This window comes from Enhydra lutris, unplaced genomic scaffold (genome assembly GCF_002288905.1).
Source record: "Enhydra lutris kenyoni isolate GAN:26980312 unplaced genomic scaffold, ASM228890v2 scaffoldscaffold24, whole genome shotgun sequence".
Classification (NCBI taxonomy): Eukaryota; Metazoa; Chordata; class Mammalia; order Carnivora; family Mustelidae; genus Enhydra; species Enhydra lutris.
Window position 1 is genome coordinate 13586903 of NW_019154108.1, and position 13341 is coordinate 13600243.

The 13341-nt window shown below is 41.2% G+C and overlaps 1 protein-coding gene across 5 annotated transcripts in view; it reads right to left on the minus strand.

Moving 5' to 3' along the window:
* Positions 1 to 13277, minus strand: part of LOC111150873 (spermatogenesis associated 45) — a 38194-nt gene extending 24917 nt beyond the window's left edge. For all 5 annotated transcript variants that reach the window (XM_022508535.1, XM_022508536.1, XM_022508532.1 and 2 more), the window contains exon 1: positions 12857 to 13277. The gene's annotated coding sequence lies outside the window, so the exon portion shown is untranslated. The remainder of the gene's footprint in view (positions 1 to 12856) is intronic.
* Positions 13278 to 13341: the final 64 nt, after the last annotated feature.

A 13341-nucleotide genomic window follows, 5' to 3' on the forward strand; every position in this document is an offset into this window, starting at 1 on the left:
GAACAAAAGTTCATTGGAGAAGAAATAGAGTTTGGGGTTGTGGAGGTCTCTAACTGGCTGGAAGCAGTAATTAGCGTGTTGTTGCTGGGGCACAGAGGGATCTTTCTTCTTTGTCTTAAAATCAAGAGATAAATACCTAGGTGGAAGATGTCCTCCCTTGTCAAGGTGATTCTTTTCTTCTTTTTTCCCTACTGGTTATGCAGGCTGCAAGGATGTGAGAGAGCTCCCCACTCCTCCGCCACCCCCATGAGAGTTTCAAGACTCCATTTAAAATGAGGTTTCCTTTTTTCTTTTTTTTTTTTTAAGATTTTATTTATTTATTTGAGAGAGAGGGAGAGAGAGAATGAGAAGGGGGAGGGTTAGAGGGAGAAGCAGACACCCCGCTGAGCAGGGAGCCTAATGAGGGACTTGATCCTGGGACTCCAGGATCACGACCCAAGCCGAAGGCAGTCGCTCAACCAACTGAGCCACCTAGGCACCTTGAGGTTTCCTTTTTACTCATTTTCACACCCCTAACTTTCTAAAAGAATTTAGGTAGAGGACCTGCTCCAGAAAGGGAACAATCACCATTGACAACTACATTATAAAATGGACTAGGTGTGGTAAAGAGGGAGGAACCTCGCTAAGTTTATTTGTTAAAATTCCTGTGTCCCATTATTTCTGTATGGCCCAGAAAACATCTGTTCACCAGACATTTGCTCTGTTTCATCTTCCTGTGAATTACTTCCTTTCTTTTGAATTACTAGACCCCTACCCACTTCTCCTTAATTCAGGATGACATATATGCCTCAGTTTGTCTGTCTTTGAAATCTCTCATATTTACCTGGATTCCCCATGTGTACATTAATTAATGTTTTCTCCTCTTAATCTGTCTTATGTTGTCTTAATATTTTACTATTCTGAACTAAGACGGTAAGGGGAAATTTTCCCCTCCCTGATAGCTACTCACTTCAAACCTTACCAAGGTCTTATTTCATTCCTACACTAAGGTTATAAGATAAAATACCAGGCATGCACAATCATGGCCAAATATGTGAAATTGAATTTAAAGCATGTTTAGGAGGGAAAGGGAAGATGGCAAAAGAACAGGGAACCCGGGTTTCATCTGGTCTCTTGAATTCAGCTAGTTATCTGTCAAATCAGTCTGAACACCTGTGAACTCAACCGATCTAAGAAAAGAATTGCTGCAATTCTATAAATAGAAAAGGGACCACTTTTTGCAAGGTGGGGGTGCAGAGATGTGAATCGGAGGGGATATATCAGAAATTAAATGGCGGGAGGTGGGAGCCTCTGTAAGCCGGCTACTGGAAAGTGCTATAGCCCCAGAGTGCAAAATTGGAACTCTTAGAGGTCTGCTCCTGTGAGAGATGTCCCTGCCTGAAAGGTACTCAGGTGGCGAAGTGGGGAGGAATCCTTGGTGCGACAGTGTGGTCTTAGGATCCCCAGGGCCACAGAAAGAACAGGGGGGCCTGAGTGTCACAGAGTTCCCAAGCATTAGAGTGAGGAAACCGGCTACAATTAGTGAGGCCCACAGTGGCCTCTCAGCTAGGGGTGGCCATAAACCAGGAACTGGGACGTGATCGGGAGACCGCTCTCCAAGCAGGGGCCAGCAAGCAACAACCCCTGGGAGACCCAGCTCCTTCCAGAGGAGCAGCGCAGGTGTGTGTAGAATCAGGCAACGGCTTCCCAAGTAGAGGCCTTGTGACCCCCTGGACCCTAGTAAGACTCTGCTCCCCTACCTGGGAGGATCCCTGCGGATATGCACCACAGGACTGCGGCGTGGTCCACACAAAAGGGACTGACTGCCTTTTCCTGAGGGGCACTGAAGAGAGGGGGCAGCAATCATTCACTTCTGGGACTGGAGATGGGGTGCCACCACTTTCACTTTTTTAAAAAAATCCTCTACAGCTGTGGGGGGGGGGAACCTTCAGGGAACAAAACCACATAGAGAAATCCAAAGCAGCCCAGCAAGGGGCAATGCAACTCCACCCAGGAAAAGACACCGGAGAGTCAGTGCAGCAGGCGGGTCCCCCAGAAGACCAGCAGGAACATCAGGCAAAGATCCGTTTACTGATCACTCCGGACTGAAAAACTCCTGTGCTAGAGGAAAGTAGTAGGTAGAATTCAAGGGCTTTTTCTCATGAGTCTTTAGTCTTTCAGTTCAAAATGTTTTTTCTTTTTCCTTTTTTTCCGTATTTAACTAGTTTCTTATTTTATCAATTCTGTTTTTAAGACTTTTTAAATTTTCCTTTTTTACATTTACATTTTATAGATATACTCTTCATTTTTGGCTCCCTTTCACTGTATTCAATTATATGTAAATTAGACATAGACATATATAGATATGGATATATACACACATACATATATATATAAGTTTTTCTTTCTTTATAATTTTGGGATTTAGTGTCTTCTAACAAACAGACCAAAATACACCCAGGACAAAGTGGATCACCCTATTTTGTCCACCTGTGAGATTATATTCTCTCTTTTTTACTTTTTTTTTCCTTTCTTTTTTGGTTCTGACCTCTTCAGATTTGTCTAGTGTGTATTTCGCTGGGGTTGTGGTTGATATTTTTGACTTTGTACTCTTTGTCATCTATTCTCGTCTGGACAAAATGATTAGAAGGAGATGTTCATAGCAAAAGAAAGAACCAGAAGTAATACTCTCTTCCAAAGATCTAATTGATATGGATATAAATAAAATGTCAGAAATTGAATTCAGAATAACGATTATAAGGTTACTAGCTGGGCTTGAAAAAAGCATGGAATACACTAGAGAATCTCTTAGTGCAGAAATAAAATCTAATCAACCTGAAATTAAAAAATGCTTTAACTGAGATGCAGTCTAAAATGGATGGTCTAACAGTTAGGGTAAATGAGGCAGAAGAGAGAGTCATTGACACAGGAGACAAGTTGATGAAAAGCAAGGAAGCTGAGGAAAAGAGAGGAAAAACAATTAATGGACCGTGAGGGCAGGCTTCAGGAAATCAGCAATACCATAAAATGAAACAATATTAGGGGCACCTGGGTGGCTCAGTCATTGGGTGTCTACCTTTGGCTCGGGTCATGATCCCAGGGTCCTGGGATCAAGCCCTGCATCGGGCTCCCCACTCGGTGGGAAGCCTGCTTCTCCCTCTCCAACTCCCCCTGCTTCTGTTCCCTCTCTCACTGTGTTTCTCTCTGTCAAATAAATAAAATCTTTAAAAAACAAAACCAAACAAAAACAAAAAATAAAACAAAACAAAAACAGTATTAGAATTGGGTCCCAGAGGAAGAAGAAAGAGAGAGAGGGACACAAGGTATATTTGAGTAAATCACAGCTGAGCACTAACCTAATCTGCAGAAGGAAACAGGCATTCAAGTCCAGGAGGTACAGAGAGCCCCCACTCGAAATCAATAAAAATAGATCAACACCTCAACAAATAACAATGAAGCTTGCCAATTTCAGAGACAAAGAGAAAATCCTGAGGGTAGCCTGAAACAAGCTCAAGGGTAGGAACATTAGACTGGCAGCAGACCTATCCACAGAGACCTGGCAGGCCAGAAAGGGCTGGTGTGATATATTCAGGATACTAAATGAGAAAAAAGTGCAGCTAAGAATACTTTATCCAGCAAGGCAGTCATTCAGAATGGGAGAGATTAAGAGCTTCCAGGACAAACAGAAACTAAAAGAATTTGTGATCCCCAAACCAGCCCTGCAAGAGATATTAAAGGGGATCCTGTAAACAAAGAGAGAGCCTAAAAGGAACATATACCACAAAGGAATAGAGACAATATATAGAAACAGTGACTTTACAGATAGTGCAGTGGCACTAAATTTATATCTTTCAATAGTTATTCAGAATGTAAATGGGTTAAATGCTCCAATCAAAAGACACAGGGTGGACGCCTGGGTGGCTCAGTGGGTTAAAGCCCCTGCCTTCGGCTCAGGTCATGGTCCCAGGGTCCTGGGATCGAGCCCCACGTTGGGCTCTCTGCTCTGCGGGGAGCCTGCTTCCTCCTCTCTCTCTCTGCCTGCCTCTCTGCCTACTTGTGATCTCTATCTGTCAAATAAATAAATAAAATCTTAAAAAAAAAAAAAGACACAGGGTATCAGACTAGATAAAAAAAGCAAGACCCATCAATATGCTGTCTATAAGAGACTCATTTTAGACCCAAAGTCACCTCCAGGTTGAAAAGTGAGGGGGGTGGAGGACAATTAATCATTTTAATGGACATCCAAGAAAAGCTGGGATAGCAATCCTTATAACAAACAAATTGGATTTTAAACCAAAGACTCTAGTAAGGATTGAAGAGAGACACTATATCATACTTACAGGGTCTATCCAACAAGAAGATCTAACAATTATAAATATTTATGCTCCTAACTTGGGAGCAGCCAATTATATAAACCAATTAATAATAAAATTGAAGAAACACATTGATAATAATACAATAATATTGGAGACTTTAACACCCATTCACAGCAATGGACAGATAATCTAAGCAGGAGATCAACAAGGAAACAAGGGCTTTGAATGACACACTGGACCAGATGGACTTCACAGATATATACAGACCATTCCAATCTAAAGCAACAGAATACACATTCTTCTCAAGTGCACATGGAACATTCTCCAGAATAGATTGCATAGTGGGTCACAAATCAGGTCTCACCAAGTACCAAAGACTGGAATTATTCCCTGCATATTTTTAGACCACAATGCTTTGGAAATGGAACCCAATCCCAAGAGGAAATTTGGAAGGAACTCAAATACTTGGAGGTTAAAGAGCATCCTACTAAAGAATGAATGGGTCAACCAGGAAATTAAAGAAAAGTTTAAAATATTCATGTAAACAAATGAAAATGAAAACACAATTGTTCAAAACCTTCGGGATACAGCAAAGGCATTCCCAAGAGGGAAGTACACAGCAATACAAGCCTTTCTCAAAAAATTAGGAAAGTCTTAAATACACAAGCTAACCTCCACCTAAAGGAGCTGGAGAAAGAATAGCAAATAAAACCTAAACCTAGCAAGAGAAGAGAAATAATAAAGATTAGAGCAGAAATCAATGGAAGAGAAACCAAAAGAACAGTGGAACAGATCAATGAAACTAGAAGCTGGTCCTTTGAAAGAATAAGATTGATAAATGCCTAACTAGACTTATCAAAAAGAAAGAAGGACCCAAATTAGTAAAATCATGAATGAAAGAGGAGAGATCATGACTAACACCAAGGATATACAAACAATTTTAAGGACATTCTATGAGCAACTATATGCCAACAAAATAGGCAATCTGGAAGAAATGGATGCATTTCTAGAAGCTTATAAATTACCAAAACAGAAACAAGAAGAAATAGAAAACCTGAACAGACCCATAACCAGCAAGGAAATTGAAGCAGTAATCAAACATCTCCAACAAATAAGAGCCCAGGGCTGGGTGGCTTCCCAGGGGATTTCTACAAAACATTTAAAGAACTAATACCTATTTTTCTGAAACTGTTAAAAAAAAAAAAAAAAGAAATGAAAGGAAAACGTCCAGACTCGTTCTATGAGACCAGCATTACCTTGAACCCAGAGCCAGACAAAGACCCCACCAGAAAGGAGAATTATATCCAATATCACCGATGAACATGGATGCCAAAATTCTCACCAAGATATTAGCCAATAGGATCCAACAGTACATTAAAAGGATTATTCACCATGACCAAGTGGAATTTATTCCTGGGCTACAATGGTGGTTCAATATTTGCAAATCAATCAACATGATACATCACATTAAGAAAAAAAAGGACAAGAACCATAAGATCCTCTCAATTGATGCAGAAAAAGTATTTGACAAAATACAGCAATCTTTCTTGATTAAAACTCTCCACAATATAGGGATAAAGGGAATATACCTCAGTATCCTAAAAGCCATCTACAAAAAACCCACAGTGAATATCATTCTCAAAAGGGAAAACCTGTGAGTTTTTCCCCTAAGGTCAGGGATGCCCACTCTCACCACTGTTGTTCAACATAGTACTAGAAGTCCCAGTCTCAGCAATGAGACAACAAAAAGAAATAAAAGGCATTCAAAGTGGCAAAGAAGTCAAAGTCTCTCTCTTTGCAGATGACATGACACTTTATGTGGAAAACCCCAAAGATTCCACCACAAAAGTGCTAGAAGTCATACAGGAATTCAGCAACATGGCAGGATATAAAATTAATACACAGAAAGCAGTTGCATTTTGGAGGGATGGGGTAATTGGATGATGGGCATTTAGGAGGGCACATGATATGATGAGCACAGAGTGTTATACACAACTGATAAATTACTGAACACTACATCTGAAACTCATATTGTATTTGGTTAATTGAATTTAAATTAAAAAAAGAAATGAGTTGTATACATATACACTAACACAGAAGAATCAGAAATTAAGGAGTCAATCCCATGTACATTTGCACCAAAAACCATAAGATACCTAGGAATAAGCCTAACCAAAGAGGTAAAGGGCCTGTACTTTAGAAACTATAAAACCCTTATGAAAGAAATTGAGGAAGACACAAAGAATAGAAAAACATTCCATGCTCATGGATTAGAAGAATAAATATTGTTAAAATGTCTATGCTGCCCAGAGCAATATACACATTCAATGCAATTTCTATCAAAATACCATTGAAAAATACCATTTTTCACAGAACTGGAACAATTAGTCCTAAAATTTGTATGGAACTAGAAAGGACCCCGAATAGCCAGAGGACTGATGAAAAAGAAAAACAAAGCTGGTGGCTTCACAATGCCTGACTTCAAGCTCTATTACAAAGCTGTGATCAACAAGACAGTATGGTACTGGCACAAAAACCAACAAGTAGATTAGTGGAACAGAACAGAACCCAGAAATGGACCCTCAACTCTATGGTCAACTAATCTTCAACAAAGCAGGAAAGAACATCCAATGAAAAAAGGACATTCTCTTCAACAATTGGTGTTGGGAAAATTGGACAACCACATGTAGAAGAATGAAACTGGAGCATTTTCTTACACCATACACAAAGAAATGCTCAAAATGGATGAAAGCCCTAAATGTGAGACAGGAATACATCAAAATCTTAGAGGAGAACACAGGCAGCAACCTCTTCAACCTCAGCCACAGCAACCTCTTGCTAGACTTATCTCCAAAGGAAAGGGAAACAAAAGCAAAAATGAACTATTGGGACTTCATCAAGATAAAAAGCTTTTGCACAGCAAAGGAAATAGTCAACAAAACTAAAAGGCAACCTATGAAATGGGAGAAGATATTTCAAATGACATGTCAGATAAAGGGCTAGTATTCAAGATCTATAAAGCACTTGGGATGCCTCTGTGGCTCAGTTGGTTAAGTGTCTGTCTTCAGCTCGGGTGGTGATCCCAGGATTCTGAGTTCGAGTCCCCCATGTGGCTCCTTGCTCAGTGGGAAGCCGGCTCTCCCTCTGTCTGCCACTCTCCCTGCTGTGCTCTGTCTCTCATTCTCTCTCCTCTCTCTGACAAATAACTAAATAAATAAAATCTAAAAAAAAAAAAAAAAAAGAAAGAAAGAAAGAAAAGAAAATCATTAAAGATCTATAAAGCACTTATCAAACTCAACACCCAAAAAACAAATAGCCCAGTCAGGAAATGGGCAGAAGACATGAACAGACACTTCTCCAGAGAAGACATACAAATGGCAGCAGACACATTGAAAAAATGCTCCACGTCACTTGCCATCAGGGAAATATAAATCAAAACCACAACGAGATACCACCTTACACCAGTTAGGATGGCTGAAATTAACAAGTCAGGCAACAACAAATGTTGGCAAGGATGCAGAGTAAGGGGAATCTTCTTACACTGCTGATGGGAATGCAAGTCCATGCAGCCACTGTGGAAAACAGTATAGAGTTTCCTCAAGAAGTTAAAAATAGGGCTACCCTATAACCCAGAAACTGCACTAGTAGGCATTTACTCCAAAGATACAAATGTAGTGATCTGAAGGGGCACATGCACCCCAATGTTTATAGCAACAATGTCCACAATAGCCAAACTGTGGAAAGAGCCCAGATGTCCAAGGACAGATGAATGGATAAAGAAGATGTGGTATATTTATACAATGGACTATTACTCAGCCATCAGAAAGGATGAATACTTACCCTTTACTTCAGTGTGGATGGAACTGGAGGATATATGCTGAGTGAAATAAGTCAATCAGAGAAAGACAATTTATCATTTGGTTTCACTCATAACTGGAATATAAGAAATAGTGTGGAGGATCATAGAGGAGGGTAGGGAAAACTGAGTGGGAAGTCATCAGAGAGGGAGAAAGACCACAAGAGACTCTTAACTATATGAAACAAACTGAGCGTTGCTGGCGGGGGGGCGATGGGGTAACTGGGTGATGGGCATCAAGTAGGGCACATGATGCGGTGAGTGCTGGGTGTTATATGCAACTGAGGAATTATTGAATGCAACATCTGAAACTAATGATGTACTACATGTTAGCTAATTAATTTTAAATAAAATAAAAATAAATAAATAAAATAAAGTGTGTTTATTTACATTTCAGAGGGAGAAAGGGCCTGATTTAACTTCTGATATAAATTAAATTTTACAATTTTGCAATAATGGAGCTGGCCATTTTCCTAGTAGTCACGGTCACCTAAAAGCATTTGTTGTGTTAGATGCCAGTGACTCTGTATGAAATGAACTGTTGTCCAGGAGTAAAAATTTTTCTGTAATCTTCAAGTTTCTTTCATCTGGTCTAAAAATGAAATATACATGAGACAGATTAACAGGAGAAGAAAAAAAAACCCAAATTTTAATCATGTACACATGGAGGGTAATGAAATTGAGACCTAAGGAAATTGAAACCTACGGAAATGACCACAGCAAGAAGTTTTTATACTTCTTAGTCGAAGAGACAATAAATTTGTGAGGAGTAGACAGGAAAAAGAAAACTTACGGTCAGGAGCTTCAATTAGTATGAAATTCTAAACAGAATGTGGGCTGAGGTAGTAAATGAGTAAAAAGTAACAGGGTTTGTTTATATGGCCTTCTTAGGCTCTAAATTCTGTATTTCTGGTGATAAGGACTCCCTATCTCTCTACCTCTTGGTACCGCGAGGGTACCTTCCACAAAGGAGATTTATTTCCCATTTTCCTCAGGACAGAGGAAGGTCAAAGTGTCCTTGCACTGGCTGTTCCTTCAGTAGTTTTAATTCAAAGTAATCAACATGCCATCATGGCACATTTGGGGGGCAACATGCCCTGGGCCCCTACACTGTCAAGTAAAAATTTTTTTTAGGTACCGAGGGTGTTATAAAGTAAAATCCAGTCCCTGGCTTCAGGACGCTCAAATCTAGATGAGGGACAAAATATACAAAGAAAAGCTAGGTAGCCGCCAGGCAATGTTCAGTGAGTAGCTCCAAGGGTGTTAATGGTCAGAAGAGGATGATAGGGACTTTCCTGGGAAGATTTCCTTGTACTATTAATGAAATTACTTTTGGAAAGTACCTAGGGATGGGTTGGTTGCCAGAGGAACCAACCAATTGATGAAAGCATTGGAACTTTCAGTCCCCCACCCCATCCCTTCCATTTGGTTTCTTTCTAAGAACTCAAGAAGCAAGACAAAAATACACAGAAGGGAAAACCCTATGATTATTTTCTATGAATGTTAGACACACACACACACACACACACACACACACATACACACATACACTATGTCTGGATGGGGAAAATAACACACGGGAGGATTCTGATTTCCAGCCTCCTCTATTCCTCCATTCCCCAACTTAATCTCTACAACAGCAGAGATCTGGCCACTCAGGTGGACAGAGCACAGTAATAGTGGTGGAAGCTGAAGTCAAGTTGCTAAAGTCTACCCCCTTCCCCAAGAAACACGGTGGATTCTACCTCTAGTAGCATGGTTCTGGTTTGCATCTTATCCTCTTAGGTTGCAGGAAACCTTTGCTCAGGAAAAGCCACATCACTCTTGATAGCATCTTGGACCTTGGTTCCTGGATGCCATCCAGATATCATATTGCTGAACTGTTGCTTATTCAAATCTCTCTCAGATGTGGCATTCCACACCCATAATGCAGCTCGGTGTCCTCTCGACTCCCAGCCAAGTGATGCTCCCAGTACTGTCCTCTCTGGCAGGGAAAGGTTTATGGTTTATACCTCCAAACATATGACATAAAGTATGATTCATACCTAAACTGGTCAATAAGTACCTACTATTGAAGGTTCAAGAGAGAGGAGGCAAGGTTAAGAGACTGGAATGATACTACAAAGGGATACTGCTGAGTTTTCCCTTTTCTGCACTCCATTATTTCCTTATGGAACTTTGTCAAATGAAGCATATGAATTTCGTCTAATCCTTTCTTTGGAAATATCTTATTTTAGTTTTCGTATATCATAGAAACTTAGAGTCAGAAATCTTAAATCTCACATAGTTGAATTTTCTTTCTTTTCTTTTTTAAAGATATATTAATTTGAGGGGGGATGGGCAGTGGAAGAGGAAGAGAGAATCCTCAAGCAGACTCCCCACTGAGTCTGGGCGTGGAGCCCCAAGCAGGGCTTGATCCCATGACCCCAAGATCACGACACGAGCTGAAACCAAGAGTCAGATGCTCAACCGAATGCACCAGCCAGGTGCCCCACAGAGTCCAATTTTCTATGGAATTAAGGCATCCTATCTGTAACACACCTGGTCCAACACAGATAACATCTGTTGTCTGGATATTGTCTGTTCGACTGCTGACCACCTCTGATAAGAAATCTGTCTCTTGCTAGGCCAAGGGTAGTTAGTATACGCCATCATATGCTGCCCTTTCAGGGCATTCTCAGAGTACTCTCTGGGAAGGGCTCTACAATCATAATTTCACTCTGAGAGCACTTGCAGTAACTCCAGGACAATGCAAACAAGCTTCAATAGGCAGGATGGGGTCAAATATAAGATAACATGAGAACAAGATATAACTCTGAGGACAGACATGAGTTGATGGACAATGGCTTTAGGTAACATTTACTGAGTATATTACTGATTACTATTGTTCACAGGTCAGGCACTATTTAAGCACTTTGTATTTACTAGCCATTTATTTCTCACAATAATTTCATGAATAATATTGTCTCTATTTTCTAGCTGCAGAAACTGACGCACAGAGTAACTAATTCAAAGCCATGCAGCTGGAAAGTGAAAGAACTAGGATTTGAATCCAGGCCAATTGGATCTGGAGCCTGGACCCTAACCCCTATATAAGCTATCTTAAGAATGCCTGAACCATGTGCCAGGCACCATTCACTCATTTATTCCTCACAATAGCAATGTACTATTATGAAACAGCTAAGCAACTTGCCCAAGGTTGGGCAGCTAGTGAGTACTAAAGTGGGGACTCAAATTCAGGTAGCCTGTCTCTAGATATGCTCTTCTCCACTACTCTAAACCCCCTTCATGCTACGCTCCACGTAGGTGGTGACAGTATCAGACACAGAACTGTGCCATAGGCAGGCAAGGCAAGTGACAAAGTGGACAAGCCAGAATAGGTACCAGCTGGTGAAAATGTGTAGGGAAATGAGATACTGACTGTTATCCAGGATACCCAGAGGGCTCTCAACCCCATCCTTCTTGCTAAGGACTAGAGAAGGCAAATTATCTCTAGACAGAAGAAGCCTACACAATCAGAAAGAATGGCCTTGCAGAAGCACATTCAGGAAGCTGCCTCTGTGCAGAGGGAAGTTATGTTCAGATCTAATAGAAGACAATCACCAACACACACTGGCTAATGGGGAAATGAACCTAATATAACCTGCCAGTTTCTTCTTTCAGGAAGGGGGTGGGAGGTTTGCAGAGATCTGAATGATCACTGTGACTATCTGGAATGGAGCTATGACAGGGCAAGAAATTGTACTCACTGGATTCCCCTTCTAAACAGCTTTTCTGTGAACTATGTAGAAAGTTTCACGCTACATGAACTATTTAAAAAAATCCCTCTGAATGTTGCATAATACGTTGTGCTGTATATTGAACAATGCAATTAGTATCTTTTTCCGAGACCCATAAAATAAACTTCTTAACTAAGACTGAAGTCCTTTGGAGGCCACATTTGGTTGTTTGTTCATTCAGAGAATATAGCTTAATACTCTGAAATACTATCTAAATCAATGTTTAGAAAGTCATATTTGCAGGGGAAATTTGCATGTTTTTAAAAAAAGGAATAGATTCATTTACAAAGCAAGTAATTATTTAAAATATTCAATAATAATTCAATGTTTGTTCGCTGCAGTCATTTAAGAAATAGCAGTAAATTTTCAGACTTGCCCTCATAGAGCTTACCTTCTGGTGGGGAGGGAGAAAATAATCAGAAAAAAAAAATAAGTAAAATACAGGACATTTCAGATAGTGGTAAGCACTAATAAGAATTACGAAGGGAGGGGGACACCCAATTTATATAGGGTGGCCAAGGAAGACATTAAAATGCACATATTCCTTAAAGTTTAGGATTACGTAGTATTTCACCTGTACGGAGCGGTATCCGATATATATATCTGAGGCATATATCGGATATACATCACCAAAATAATATTAGGAGGCATTAAAAAGATGTAGAGGGTTTTAGGCTTCTAAATGGCAGCACTTTTAAAGATTAAACCCATAGTTAAATACTCCGGGTTTCAATTTCACTTTAATAATGAGTATTTGGAGTCTTTCGGTTGGTTTTTTTTCCAAATTAGTTTCCTAAGTAGCAGCAGGCGGCACATTTTCTCTAGAAGACTCTCAAGGCTACGTACACGTGCTCTCGAGAGCAGGACCGGCTTCATTGTTTGATTCCCTGGGGCACCAGTGTCTGGAACATACACAAGTTTGGTACCTGGAGTCCCCGGAGCCCACTGCACCTGCGCGTCCAGTAAGCCGAGCTGCGGGAGGGTGTCCGAGGGAGAACCTTGAGTCACAGGGTCTGCTCGGGCACGGCCCGTCGGTCCCGCCCGCCTCCGTCGTCAGCGGGGCGGGGGATTCCAACTTCACCAGCGGCAGATTGCTGACGAAATCGATGTGGGTTGAAGCGCATTCTGGTGTTTTTCCTCTGCCGTGGCGGCACGAATTTCTGAAATGGGGTCCTGTCTGCTCTAAAGGCGGGGTCGGATCCTGAGGCACAGCTGTGCTGGGCCAAGGTCAAACTCGTCCTCGGCCTGCGTGTGGACCCCGCCCTCGCGCAGCCCCTCCGGGTGAGGAGCGCGATGCGCACCTCTTTGTCTCCCGCCCCCTCGTTCCCAGTTCCGAGGGGCCGAGGTGCCCGGGCAGCCTCCCGCCCTCCCCTCCCGCTCACCCTTCCCACGTTGACTACTCTCGGCGACT